The sequence below is a fragment of the Hylobates moloch genome, unplaced genomic scaffold (genome assembly GCF_009828535.3).
Source record: "Hylobates moloch isolate HMO894 unplaced genomic scaffold, HMol_V3 SCAFFOLD_1, whole genome shotgun sequence".
In the NCBI taxonomy this organism is placed as follows: Eukaryota; Metazoa; Chordata; class Mammalia; order Primates; family Hylobatidae; genus Hylobates; species Hylobates moloch.
The window spans coordinates 13060870-13075362 of record NW_026652276.1 but is presented as its reverse complement, the minus strand read 5'-3'; the positions used below and the strand labels follow the sequence as shown (position 1 = coordinate 13075362).

At 40.7% G+C, this 14493-nt stretch overlaps 1 long non-coding RNA gene across 2 annotated transcripts in view; it reads right to left on the bottom strand.

Moving 5' to 3' along the window:
• LOC131384621 (uncharacterized) overlaps positions 1–14493 on the bottom strand; it is a 265923-nt gene that overhangs the window by 185484 nt on the left and 65946 nt on the right. For both annotated transcript variants that reach the window (XR_009215657.1, XR_009215662.1), the window contains exons 5-6: positions 8062–8160; positions 7120–7320 (exon numbers count right to left, since the gene is read on the bottom strand). This is a non-coding gene — a long non-coding RNA (uncharacterized LOC131384621). The remainder of the gene's footprint in view (positions 1–7119; positions 7321–8061; positions 8161–14493) is intronic.

The window sequence follows — 14493 nt, the reverse complement described above, 5'->3', positions numbered from 1 at the left end:
TTTTGGGCCATACAATGGGATAGGTGTCATTAGGCGGAAGAGAGGTAGTTTGGGAGTCATGTGTCTTTAGAAGTTGAAGAGGGTAGTGGTTACCCTGAAGTAGTCCAAGGTGGTGGGCTGAGAGTTTCCCCAGAAGCAGAACTTAGGTCTTGGGCTGGCTCTGCCCCCTGAGGTGACAGGACCAGGAAAGAGAAAGTGTGAGGGGTGAGGGCTGGAGACCAGGGAGGCGGCCTTGGAAGCCCTATTACTAGAAGGGCCTGCTCGAGTGCTTTTCTCAAAGGGGACCATTCTGTGGGTGTCCTGACACCAGATTAGAATGGTGATGTCTGGATAGCATGTGTGAGAGAAGGGGTACTCCACCCATCTTCCTAGACCTGGTGAGCCAACAAGTTCTTTTCTTGAGAAAATAGGGGGAAATGCTCTGACATTGCATTTCGGCTAATTTTGGTGCCTGAATTAAAACTGGCTTCAATATTATTTACATTCCAATAGATGATCAAGGTTAAGAAATGAAATAATCTAAAGAAAATTTAGCTTTATCATTAATGGTATAACTTAAACTATGAATTATAAATACAATTTAAAATTAATACAGTCTTCAAAAGATCTGTGGAATCTTGTTTTGTTTTCCTTGATTTATTTGTTTAATTAAACACAGGGGCACTAATGAATGAAGAAAATATGACCAAAAGTCTAAAGTCAAGAAAGATTTAAACTAAACAATGCAGAAAGGCTAGAGAAATATTTGACGATAGTATTTCATTTCACAAATTTAAAACTTTAATCTTACTTGATAACATGTTTTCAGGCCGGGCACAGTAGCTCACATCTGCAATCCCAGCACTTTGAGAGGCTGAGGTGGGTGGATCACTTGATGTCAGGAGTTCAAGATCAGCCTGGCCAACACAGTGAAGCCCCATCTCTACTAAAAACACAAAAACAAATTAGCCAAGCATGGTGGTGGGTGCCTGTAGTCCCAGCTATTTGGGAGGCTGAGGCAGGAGAATCACTTGAACCTGGGAGGCGAAGGTTGCAGTGAGCCAAGATTGAGCCATTGCACTCCAGCCTGGGCAACCGAGCAAGACTCCATTACAAAAAAAAAAAAAAAATTCCTAGTCCACATAGATCCTTAATATTACCTTGGGAAGAAGTTAGGAGAGGGCCTATTATGCCCATTTTCCAGACAAGATAAAGTGAGGAAAATGAGTGCTCAAGGTTCAAGCACCTGCTCATGGTTAGTGAACAGCAAACAACATGAGGGTGTTGGAGCCTCCAGATCTTTTCATTACTCCACATGTTAGCGGGATCACCCAGTAAATGTCAGCATCCAAGATGAACAACTCAAAGGGAAAAATGAATGTATTACTATATAAATGTATGACCCTGTAATAAAAAAATACCTAAAACCTGTGTCATGACATTTGTCAGTCATTCCAGAAGTGAGTGTGTGAACTCGATCTGGCACTTATAATAATCACATTTGCAAAGAGTTTCTTTTGCTGACTGTCTGTAATTCACTTGGTTGTGGGAAGCTTTTCTGTGGTAGCTCAGACCAAAGACCACATATCTGCAAACAGTTTGCAGGCACTTGTTTTCTCCAATACATCATTGAATTCTCAGGTTTCCTGAGGGAGAGGAGAGAAGGGAGGAAAAAGAAAGGAAGCTAAGAAACCAATTTCATTTACCACCAAACTAAACAAGCCACCTCTTCTTGAGGCATGTGCTGGTGGTTACCAGTGGGGACTGGAACAAGTTGAGAGCTGAAACCACTGGGGCTGCGAGGATGTGGGTGAGGACCCAGCATGGCAAGAATTCCCAGGCTTCGACCTCCAGCTGCACAGCTTGGTGATGGCCAAGGGTGCAGCTGCATTTGGAGGATTCTGTAAAGAGGCGGGGGTGCCACCAACCAGCTCCCTTGATGCCCCTGTCGAGAAATGCTAACTGGAAACTCGTGGCTGGATTGTCTGCCTCATCTTGGGTTAACAAAAGGGTCGCTATTGCTTCAACCCTGGTCAGTTCAGTTCAAATCTATTGAGCCTCCTTATGCGCCAGACATTTTGCTGGGCTCTGCACATCCAGCAGAGGACTCCTGGTTTATGACTCTGTTTGTAAGAAGCTAGAAGTGGCCACCTCATCCTAAAAGTAGAAAGCTGAACAAACTGAAAAATCAACTCATCATAGGGAAAACTGCTGCCCCCAAAATTGGAAGGATCAACAAAAAGTTGAAAACAGAGAATCACAACTTACTAGAGCAGAAACACAGGAGCAGAAACCATGGTGAGAACTCGTGCCAGGGTAGGGAAACCTGAACTGTAATGGATGAATGGCTGGAGGCCTCGTGTGGACACATCTGAGGGTTAAACACTCCAGGGGACTCAGTCATCAGGGCCCCCAATACTGTTTGGGGTTTTACCTCTGGGAGCTTGACCAGGTTCTCACAGAGAAGACAAGAGAAAAATTCCCTTGTGCTTCCTGTAGGGTGGGGGAGGAAAGTTGCCATTTTAAACTATGCCAGAACATTCTGTTTTTCCTAACCAGGCCTGCCCTCAAGTGGAATTGTTTTTCCAGACCCTAACCTGCTGGAGTTTCATTGGAACTTAACTGACCTGGGGGATGGGAAATACCCAACTTTGGTCTGCTTTAGCCATCTAGTCCCACCAAAGAGTAGGGGACTGAGAAGCTCTTGTGAGGTCACAGTGCAGAAACACAAGCTCAGCAAAAGACTGACACCTAATAATAGGATGATAGGAGACTCCCCCTCCTCCCATACATTACCACTGCCTTAATAATGGCCTATTTACTGCATTACCCACTACATCATGTCCAGGTAGCAAGAAAATAGTACAAGACATCCCCAAAGGCAAATAAACAAACAAACTCAGCTTGAGGAAATAGACCAAATATCAGAACTAGAGTTAGATATGGCAGGAACATTGGAGTTATCAAACTGGTAATTTAAAACAATTATGATGATTATGCTGAGCGTTCTAGTGGATAAAGTGGACAGTATGTAAAAACAGATGGGCAATGTGAGCAGAGAGATGGAAATCCTAAGAAAGTACCAAAAAGGAAATGATAGAGATTAAAAAAAAAATGCCATACGAGGAATAAAGCATGACTCTGACAGGCTTATTAGTAGACTGGACACTGGAAAAGTAGACGTTCTCAAGCTGGGGAAAGAATCCTTGTGCTTGAAGGTTATTCAACAGAAACCCTCAAAGCTGTAAAGCAAACAGAAAAAGAGACCGAGGTAAAAAAAAACCGGAAAAGAATATTCAAAACTGTGGCACAACCACAAAAGGTGTAACGTGTGTGTAATCGCCATACCGGAAGGAGAAGAAAGAGTGAAAGAATCATTATATAAAAAGACACCTGCACTCAGGTGTTTATCACGGCACTATTCACAGTAGCAAAGATGTGGAATCAACCAAAGTGTTCATCAACAGAGGACTGGATAAAGAAAAATGTGGTGTATATATGTTACATATATAAGGTATATATGTAACATATATTATATATTATTACATATAACATATTACATATATTATATATTATTACATATAACATATTACATATATTATATATTATTACATATAACATATTACATATATTATATATGTAACATATATAATGTATATAGGTTATATATACAGGATATATACAGTATATATGTTACATATATAGTGTATATACCATATATATGTTAGATATATACACCACATATATACTGCATATATGTTATATATACAGTATATACACCACATATATACTGTAAATATTATATACACCACATATATACTGTATATATGTGGTGTATATATGTAACATATAACATATATACACCACATATATACAGTATATATGTTATATATACACATCACGGAATACTTATATATGCAGTATATATACTGTATATATGCATCATGGAATACTATTCAGCCATAAAAACAAATGAAATCATGTCTTTTGCAGCAACATGGATGTGACTGAAGGCCATTATCCTAAGTGAAGTAACTCAGGGACAGAAAGTCAAATATCAAATGTTTTCATAACTGGGAGCTAAACAATGGGTGTGCAGGGACATACAGAATGGAATAAAGGATACTGAAGACCAAAGGATACTGAAGAAGGGAGGAGTGTAAGGGTTGAAAAACTACCTATTAAATACAATGTTCACCATTTGGGTGATGGGTACACTAAAAGCCCACACTTCACCATTATGCAATATATGCTTGTAAGAAATATGTGCTTGTACCCCCTTAATATATAAAAGTAGAAAATATATATAGAAAACAAAAGAAACAGAAGATATTTGAAAAAATAATGATGGGAATTTCCCAAAATTAATGTCAGACACCAAACCACAGGTCCAAAAAACTCAGAGAACACCAAGCAGGATAAATCTGAACACACACACACACACACACAAACACACACACACACACAAACCCCCTTCACCTAGGCATATTATTTTCAAACTACAGAAAACAAAAATAAAGAAAAAGTCCCGAAAGAAGCCAGAAGAAACAGACACATTAACTATCAAGGAGCAAAGATAAGAATTACATATTACTTCTCAGAAACAATACAAGCAGGGAGAGAGTGGAGTAAAATATTTAAACAGTTGAGGAAAAACAAACAAACAAAATGCCAACCTAAAATTCTATACCTTGTGAAATTATCCTTCAAAACTGAAAAAGAAAAAAATGCTTTCTTCAACAAACAAAAATTGAAGAAATTTGTTGCCAGTAGACCTTCCTTACAAAAAAAGTCAAAAGAAGTCCTTTAGAGAGAAGAAAATAATATAAGTCAGAAACTCCGATCTACATAAGAAAGGAAGAACATTGAGGAAATAATTGAAGGTAAAATAAATACTTTTTTATTCTTAACTGATTTAACAGAAAACAATTTGTTTAAAATCATCACATCAACAACGAATTCAATTACATGTGTTTATGTATATGTCTTATATGTATATTATACTTAACATATGCATGTGTATGAATGAAATCAATAACATAAATGAATCAAAAGACAAGAAGGAGGAACTAGGTTTATTTTACTAAGATACGGGCACTATCTATGAATTACTCTAGTGATATTTGAAACCAGACTTGGATTAGTTGTAAATGTATATTGTAAACTCTAGGATAACCACTAAAAAAAGTGAAAAAAGAATTATAACTGATAAGAAAGGGAAAAAAAGAGCATTATACAAAATACTCAATTTAAAACCGTGGGCCAGGTGTGGTGGCTCATGCCTATAATCCCAGCACTTTGGGAGGCCAAGAGGGGTGGATCATGAGGTTGGGAGTTTAATATCAGCCTGAGCAACACGGCAAAACCCCGTCTCTACTAAAAATACAAAAATTAGCCGGGCATGGTGGCGTGCGCCTGTAATCCCAGCTACTCAGGAGGCTGAGGCAGGAGAATCACTTGAACCCGGGAGATGGAGGTTGCGGTGAGCCGAGATTGCACCACTGTATAGCCTGGGCAACAGAGCAAGACTTTGCAAAAAAAAAAAAAAAAAAAAGGCAGAAAGAGTGGAAGACAAAAATAGGAATGCAGCTGGGTGTAGTGGCTCACACCTGTAAACCTAGCACTTTGGGAAGCCAAAGCAGGCAAATCACTTGAGGCCTGAAGTTTGAAACCAGTCTGGCCAACATAGGAAAGCCCTGTCCCTAAAAGAAAAAAAAAAAAAAAGCAATGCAGGACAAGGAAGGGCAAGAAATAGAAAATAGTAAGAGTAACAAATATGATAGATACTAATCTAACTATATAAACAATCACTTTGAATATCAGTGCTTTCTATGCACCAGTGAAAATACAGAGATTGTCAGAGTGGATAACAGAACAGTAGCCAACTATATATCATCTACAGAGGTGAAGAAAACAGGGTCCTTTCCCTTGGAAACCTGACATCAGAAAATGTTTCCAAGGGTTGCACGTTTTCCAATAGCATGTGCTATAGAGTGGCAGTGGTTTTCTCTCTGCCTCTGTCCTTTAGGCACCCACACCCTGAGGAACTGCAGGCATCACACTTTAGCAGTGATCTAGTGTCCAGAGTCAGAGACCCAGAGAAATTAAAAATCTCGTTAAAACAAGCAAACAAACGAGTATTCTCCCCTTGTAAACGTTCTCATTATTATTGGTCCTAACAATAACTGTAGGATTTACTCTTTGCTGTTGGCTTGGCCTTCTGAGTAATTTGTCTTGCATCGTCTCACAGATTCAATCATTATCCTTGAAACAACAATGAAGTGGGAGTTAGGAGACCCCAAAGAAGTTTCTCTGTATGGGAGTGAAGACCCTGGTAGCAGCAGTGACACTGGTTTCCTTGCTGTTCCCTGACGAAGCCAAGCCCACTTCCGCATTTGTTCTTGTTTTATACTCTGCCTGGAATGATCTCCTGCCCGGGCACAATTGTGTGTCACTTAACAACAGGAATCCACATTCTGAGAAATATGTCATCAGGCAATTTTGTTGTGTGACTATCATAGGGTGTACTTACATAAAACTAGATTTTGTAGCCTACTACACACCTAGGCTATATGGTGTAGCCATTGCCCTTAGACTATAAACCTGTTATAGCAGGTTAGTGTGGTGAATTTTGTAGGCAATTGTAACACAAGAGTATTTGTGAATCTAAACGCAGAAAAGGCACAGTAATTGGATATGCAGTCTGCTGTTGACTGAAACATAGTATGTGGCGCATGACTGTGTACACATGGATAGCTCTGAAGGAAGGAAGAGTTTCCAAAAAGAGGCAACCACAGCTCATTTGAGTGAAGCCTGTTGTGACACAGCATGGGCTGAAAGTCCAGACACTCAACTCATCATCTTAGGCTCTGTGCATTTGCTAAACAATCTGACTGCATTGCGTCATCTCAGATGCCTCACAATCTCTAGTGAAGCCATATGCTTCTTCTCGGATGTCGGGTCACCCCTTTATCTCTGTATCCACGTATCCTGCAAATTCCTTCTTTACTCGCCAGTTCCTCCCCATCTTACAGATCCAATGTAACTTCTTCTGTAAAGGCCTTCCTGCGCCTCTCCACCCCTCGCCATGCTATGGGTGTCCTGATGCCTTCTCTCGGCTCCCACGATCGCTGGGCTTACCCTGTCACAGCCTGACACTCCGGCTGTCGATCCCTGGTATGTGTCTGTCTCCCTCTTCCACTGAGTCTGAGAGGACAATGCTTTGTCACCAGAGTCTGGCACAAAACCTTCACCAAGAGGAGGAGTCTGTAAATGCGCACCAGCTTCAATAACTGCATCCTCAGCGTCTTTGGGAACACCGGGGAGATGTACCTAATTCAGCTTGGGAAAGTAAAAATGGGAGGGAGACATGGAGGCTTAACTCAGCCTTAAATGAACGAATAAATAATGGCCAGGCAGTGGGGAGTTGGGAGGAGCTTGGAGTCTTTACCTACCACAGTGAAAGTCCTATAACTATATTTCACCATTATTTTCCTGTAGTCCAGGAGCTCCCCAGAGACCCTGCCCTGGGGTGGATCATGCGTGGGCATGTTCATAGACCACTAAGAACAAAGGCGCCTTCCTCCATCATTTCCCTCTTGCTGCCACTAGAGGGAGACCCCAGCCCATTTATCACGCCCATTCCTGCCTCCTGGAGGCCCCTCCCTTCATCTGCTCCTGCTTGATCTCCTGAGTGGGGAGGCTTCGGATTTATGGCAATGCTGGTGCCAAATCCCCGAATTGTCTTAAAGCCCAGCTCTCTGAATAAGTGATAGCCTTAGAATAATACTAACCACATTAAAAATAATGTATTGCTACTTTTTGCCTAGATCTTATAATATACCAGAGACTGTGCTGAGTGTTCTATAGGCACAATCTCTCTGCACTCTCACAAAAGCCCCATGACTTTTGTGAACACATTTGTTATCCCAAATTTGTCAGATGGAAAAAGTGAGGCACAACTAGATTAAATGCCTTGCCTAAGGTCAACAAGCCTGCTAGGGTCGGAACTAACCGACGACAGACAAAGCCGTCCTAACCCCTGAAATCTACAAGTAGTCCAGGAAGTGGGGGAGAGGATACCTTTAGGCGTGAAGGAAGAATGGACTGGACAGTAGAGACCCTGAGATCCAGGACGGGAGGAGGGAAGAGGCTCGCTCGACTGTCATAAGCTTGATTTTGCTGAAACAGACCCCAGAAAGGGCAGTGATGAGAGATGAGACCACAACACAGGTAGCAGGGGCCCTGGAGTGCCAAGCCTGTGTGCCAGGATGAAGAGTGCCGTTCTATTTCAAAGGAAAGGGGAATCCTGCAAGTGTTTTAAGCTGGGAAAGATAAAATCCAGTTTGTGTTTTGTAAAAATTATGTGAGTTTGTGGGTGGAGAAAAGACAGGCAGGGGACCCAGTGCTGGAGGGAAATCCGTGAGGAACCCGCAGCACCATCTTAATGAGAGAAGGCGAGGACCAGGATGGGGCAGAGGCCGGGGATGCCGAAAGCAGGGGCCATGAGCCCTCTCTAGCAGGGTTGTTGAGCCTCCACGCTGTTGATGCTGGCTGGGTAAACTGTTTGGGGGAGGGGAAGGGCAGACCGCCCCAGGCTTTGTAGGATGGTCAGCAGGTTCTAGCCTCCACCTTCCAGATGCCAGTAGCACCCCCCAAGGGTGACAGGCAAAAGTGTCTCAAACATCGCCCAGTGTCCCCTAGGAGACAGAATTGCCCTTGGTTGAGAAACACTGCTGCAGCAATGTCACCTAGCACAGTCTTCCAGATAGAAACTGAGGCCCCGATTTGGGTGACAGTGCCACCCCTTCCTAGCTTCGTGACCTTGGAAGAGATGATTTCACCCCATTGGACTCTTCCTCATCAGTAAAGAAGGACACAGCGCTTTCCTGGGAATGTGCCTGTGAGGCGGAATTAGACAAAAGCACCTTGCAAAGCTGCCTGACACATGGTGAGCCCGCAAGAAATGTGATTCGCAATCACGAAGATGAGCTTCATCTGCAAGACACAGGCCTTTCTTTCATCATCTAGGCCATCCTAGCTGGGGAGACACAGCAGAGGGACACAGCTCACACGCACAGGGGGTGCCCACCAGCCATGCTACCCCACCGGAAGACTAGATCTCACCTGCTACAACCAGCCCTGAGGAATAAGGGAGACTTATGAAGAAACCCTGGCCACAAACAGAGGCCCCATGCTGTGACACTTGACCTCCTGCACGCCCTCTGGCAAAAGCAATGTAAAGGAAGAATGCATTCCCCCACCCTCGGGCACAATCACTACCTCCATGGAACCAGAGTTAAGGCCAGCGCCCTTCTGGCCTTTATTCTGGATGAATAATTAAAGGGGCTTGCTGGGTGGGCTGGACTGAGACTGCTCCTGATTATCAAGGAGACAGGGCTTTACTACAACATGGATGCAGGGAGGGATGCAAGGAGGGAACCCTCTGAATGCCTCTTACTATTAATGTAAAAGTTAATAGACGATTTTAGCAACCCCACTATAGCAAGCATCCCAAAGGGCCCAGATCCCTTAGGAATAAGAGTTTTGGTCACCCCACTGGGTACAGAACATCATCTGAGATTTGGGCCGAGGTTAGGGGAAATATCAAAGGAACTCTAGAGAAGGACAGCATAAAACTAATTTTTTTCTAGGATTTTACTTTGATGGTGTTCTGGAAATAATTTCCCATTTCTTTAGTGCTTTTTTTTTTTTTTTTTTCTTCTCTCACAGGAGAATACATTACTTTCTATAGCCTCTCCCTGGCTTCATCATCCTTGTTTATGATTCAGGAGTATTTTTATTGCAGGTCTTTTTTAAATGAATCCTGTTATGCTTGAAAATATTCTTAGTAAAATTTAATGATAATCTCTTAGAGTTCAACATCCATTCAATAGGATATAAAATTAAAAGGTCAGTTTCTTTATCTTCAATACCCTTAAGAAATTAATTTCTTTATGCATCCAGTATTGCTATTGACAAGTCTGATATCATTTTGATTCCTTTTTTGTTATTACATGATCTACTCTTTTTCTCTCTGTCTTAGATATTCTTAAGTTTCACTATCCCTCTTGTCCACGTCAGTTTTCTTTTTCTTTTTTGACACCCTGTGGTGTTGTCAATATAAGACCTTTCAGTTTTCTTTGTTTCTGGAGAATTTATACTTATTACTTATTCAAATATCTTCCTTATGCCTTTCTTTTTTTCTTTTCCGTCTAGATTCCATTTTATCTGGATTCTGGTACCTCTCTCCTCCATATCTATCAATTTATTGTTCCTGTTTCTGAATCTCTGTGGACTCTTTCTAGGAGAGTCTCTCACTCCAATCTTTCTGTTGAGTTATTTGATTGTCAGCAGTATCAATTTAGGGGAAGTTTAATTCTAAAATTTGAATACCTTTCATATCTATTGGTTCCACTGCATTCCTTTTAATGACTTCTTATTGTTCTTTCCTCTACGTATTTTGTATTCTTATCTATTCAAGTATATTCACATTGCTTGCTTTAAAATCCCAGAATCCATCCTACAATAAGATATACAAGGATGTCCAGCAGGCCTCTGACCTTCCCTTTGGGGTGACTGTACTCCTCAGATCTTAAGTAATTTGGGCCTGTGGCTTATGTTCCCAGGGGAGGACCTGCTACTCTGGATGATTAAGTGTGAGGGGACAGAAAGAAGCCCAAGCTGCAGTAAGAGCCCCAAGGCAGAGGAGATCACTGCAGCTCACTCCTGCTGAGCTCTCTGGGGCTATCCCATTGTCAGGGTTTCACTCTGAAGACAGAAATAAGCAGTATTTGGAGCCCAACGCTCTTCTAGATCGTAATCTGTCACTTTATCACCTGGAGCACTTTCTATTTATTATGTGATTTTAGAATGTAATTCTTACTGTAGAAATAAACTTAAAGCAGTACCATTAATAAAATTCCTGAAAACCATAAAGCACTAAACACCTGTAAGTCATTATTTGCTGTTAGGTGCAGAGAGGGGTTCAGCATGGATAGCTCTGAATGCTATGAAAAGCTGCTCGAGATCCACAGCCTTACAAGGAGTTTTTCTTTATAAAAAATTCAAATTTCTCATCTACCTAAATAATGATGTAATTTGATGTGTTTAGGCTTTCCACGAGTTGTGTCTTGATACTATCTGTGAATTGATTCTATAATCTAAAAAACAATCTACTGATAAAGCTAAATATATCATTCAGGGTCAGTCGAGTTAGAGAGACAGAAACCACACAAGAAGTTTAGCAAGGAAGGTTTAATGCAAAGAATTAGTAACTAAAACAGGGGATTGGAGTATTGAAGAATTGGCTAGAGAGAAGTAAAGAGAAATCTTAAGAATACAGAAGTAGCTTGGATTCCTAGGTATTTTATAATCTTTGAAGCAATTGTGAATGGGAGTTCCCTTGTGATTTGGCTCTCTGTTTGTCTGCTATTGGTGTATAAGAATGCCTGTGATTTTTGCATATTGATTTTGTATCCTGAGACTTTGCCAAAGTTGCTTATCAGCTTAAGGAGATTTTGGGCTGAGACAATGGGGTTTTCTAAATATACAATCATGTCATCTGCAGACAGAGACAATTTGACTTCCTCTTTTCCTAATTGACTACCCTTTATTTCTTTCTCTTGCCTGACTGCCCTAGCCAGAACTTCCAATGCTATGTTGAATAGGAGTGGTGACAGAGGGCATCCTTGTCTTGGGCCAGTTTTCAAAGGGAATGCTTCCAGTTTTTGCCCATTCAGTATGGTATTGGCTGTGGGTTTGTTATAAATAGCTCTTATTATTTTGAGGTACGTTCCATCAGTACCTAGTTTATTGAGAGTTTTTAGCATGAAGTGCTGTTGAATTTTGCTGAAGGCCTTTTCTGCATCTATTGAGATAATCATGTGGTTTTTGTCGTTGGTTCTGTTTATGTAATGGATTGTTTATCGATTTGTGTATGTTGAACCAACCTTGCATCCCAGGGATGAAGCCAACTTGATCATGGTGGATAAGCTTTTTGATGTGCTGCTGGATTTGGTTTGCCAGTATTTTATTGAGGATTTTAGCATCAATATTCATCAGGAATATTGGCCTAAAGTTCTCCTTTTTTTGTTGTGTCCTGACCAGGCTTTGGTATCAGGATGATGCTAGCCTCATAAAATGAGTTAGGGAGGATTCCCTCTTTTTCTATTGATTGAAATAGTTTCAGAAGGAATGGTACCAGCTCCTCATTGTACCTCTGGTAGAATTCAGTTGTGAATCCATCTGGTCCTGGACATTTTTTGGTTGGTAGGCTGTTAATTATTGCCTAAATTTCAGAACCTGTTATTGGTCTATTCACAGATTCAACTTCTTCCTGGTTTAGTCTTGGGAGGGTGTATATTTCCAGGAATTTATCCATTTCTTCTAGATTTTCTAGTTTATTTGCGTAGAGGTGTTTATAGTATTCTCTGATGGTAGTTTGTATTCCTGTGGGATCAGTGGTAATATCCCCTTTATCATTTTTTATTTTATCTATTTGATTCTTCTCTCGTTTCTTCTTTATTAGTATTGCTAGCAGTCTATCTATTTTGTTGGCTGTTTCAAAAACCAGCTCCTGGATTCACTGGTTTTTTGAAGGGTTTTTTTGTGTCTCTATCTCCTTCAGTTCTGCTCTGATCATAGTTATTTCTTGCCTTCTGCTAGCTTTTAAATTTGTTTGTTCTTGCTTCTCTAGTTCTTTTAATTGTGATATTAGGGAGTCTATTTTAGATCTTTCCTGCTTTCTTTTGTGGGTATTTAGTGCTATAAATTTCCGTCTACCCACTCCTTTAAATGTGTCCCAGAGATTCTGGTACATTGCGTCTTTGTTCTCATTGGCTTCAAAGAACATCTTTATTTCTGCCTTCATTTCATTATTTACCCAGTAGTCTTTCATCAGTTGGTTGTTCAATTTCCATGTAGTTGCATGCTTTTGAGTGAGTTTGTTAACCCTGAGTTCTAATTTGATTGCACTGTGGTCTGAGAGACACTTTGTTGTGATTTCTCTTCTTTTACATTTGCTGAGGAGTGTTTTACTACCAATTATTTGGTCAATTTTAGAATAAGTGCAATATAATGCTGAGAAGAATGTATATTCTGTTGATTTGGAGTGTAGAGTTCTGTAGATATCTATTAGGTCCACTTGGTGCAGAGCTGAGTTCAAGCCCTAGATATCCTTGTTAACCTTCTGTCTTGTTGATCTGTCTAATATTGACAGTGGGGTGTTAAAGTCTCCCATTATTATTGTGTGGGAGTCTAAGTGTCTTGGTAGGTCTCTGAGGACTTGCTTTACGAATCTGGGTGCTCCTGTAATGGGTGCATATATATTTAGGATAGTTAGCTCTTCTTGTTGAATTGATCCCTTTACCATTATGTAGTGGCCTTCTTTGTCTCTTTTGATCTTTGTTGGTTTAAAGTCTGTTTTATCAGAGACTAGGATTGCAACCCCTGCTTTCTTTTAGCTTTCTATTTGCTTGGTAGATCTTCCTCCATCCCTTTATTTTGACTCTATGTGCATCTCTATACGTGAGATGGGTCTCCTGAATACAGCACACCGATGGGTCTTGACTCTTTACCCAATTTGCCAGTCTGTGTCTTTTAATTGGGGCATTAACTCATTTACATTTAAGGTTAATATTGTTATGTTTGAATTTGATCCTGTTATTACGATGTTAGCTGGTTATTTTGACCATTAATTGATGCGGTTTCTTCATAGAGTCAATGGTCTTTACCATTTGGCATGTTTTTGCAGTGGCTGGTACTGGTTGTTCCTTTCCATGTTTAGTGCTTCCTTCAGAAGCTCTTGTAAGGCAGGCCTGGTGGTGACAAAATCTCTCAACATTTGCTTGACTGTAAAGGATTTTATTTCTCCTTCACTTATGAAGCTTAGTTTGGCTGGATATGAAATTCTGGGTTGAAAATTCTTTTCTTTAAGAATGTTGAATATTGGCCCCCACTCTCTTCTGGTTTGTACGGTTTCTGCTGAGAGATCCAACTTACAAGGGATGTGAAGGATCTCTTCAAGGAGAACTACAAACTACTGCTCAATGAAATAAAAGAGGACACAAACAAATGGAAGAACATTCCATGCTCATGGATAGGAAGAATCAATATCATGAAAATGGCCATACTGCCCAAGGTAATTTATAGATTCAATGCTCTTCCCATCAAGCTACCACTGACTTTCTTCACGGAATTGGAAAAAACTACTTTAAAGTTCATATGGAACCAAAAAAGAGCCCACATACTCAAGACAATCCTAAGCACAAAGAACAAAGCTGGAGGCATCACGCTACCTGACTTCAAACTATACTACAAGGCTACAGTAACCAAAACAGCATGGTACTGGTACCAAAATGATATATAGACCAAAGGAATAGAACAGAGGCCTCAGAAATAACACCACACATCTACAACCATCTGATCTTTGACAAACCTGACAAAAACAAGAAATGGGGAAAGGATTCCCTATTTAATAAATGGTGCTGGGAAAACTGGCTAGCCACATGTAGA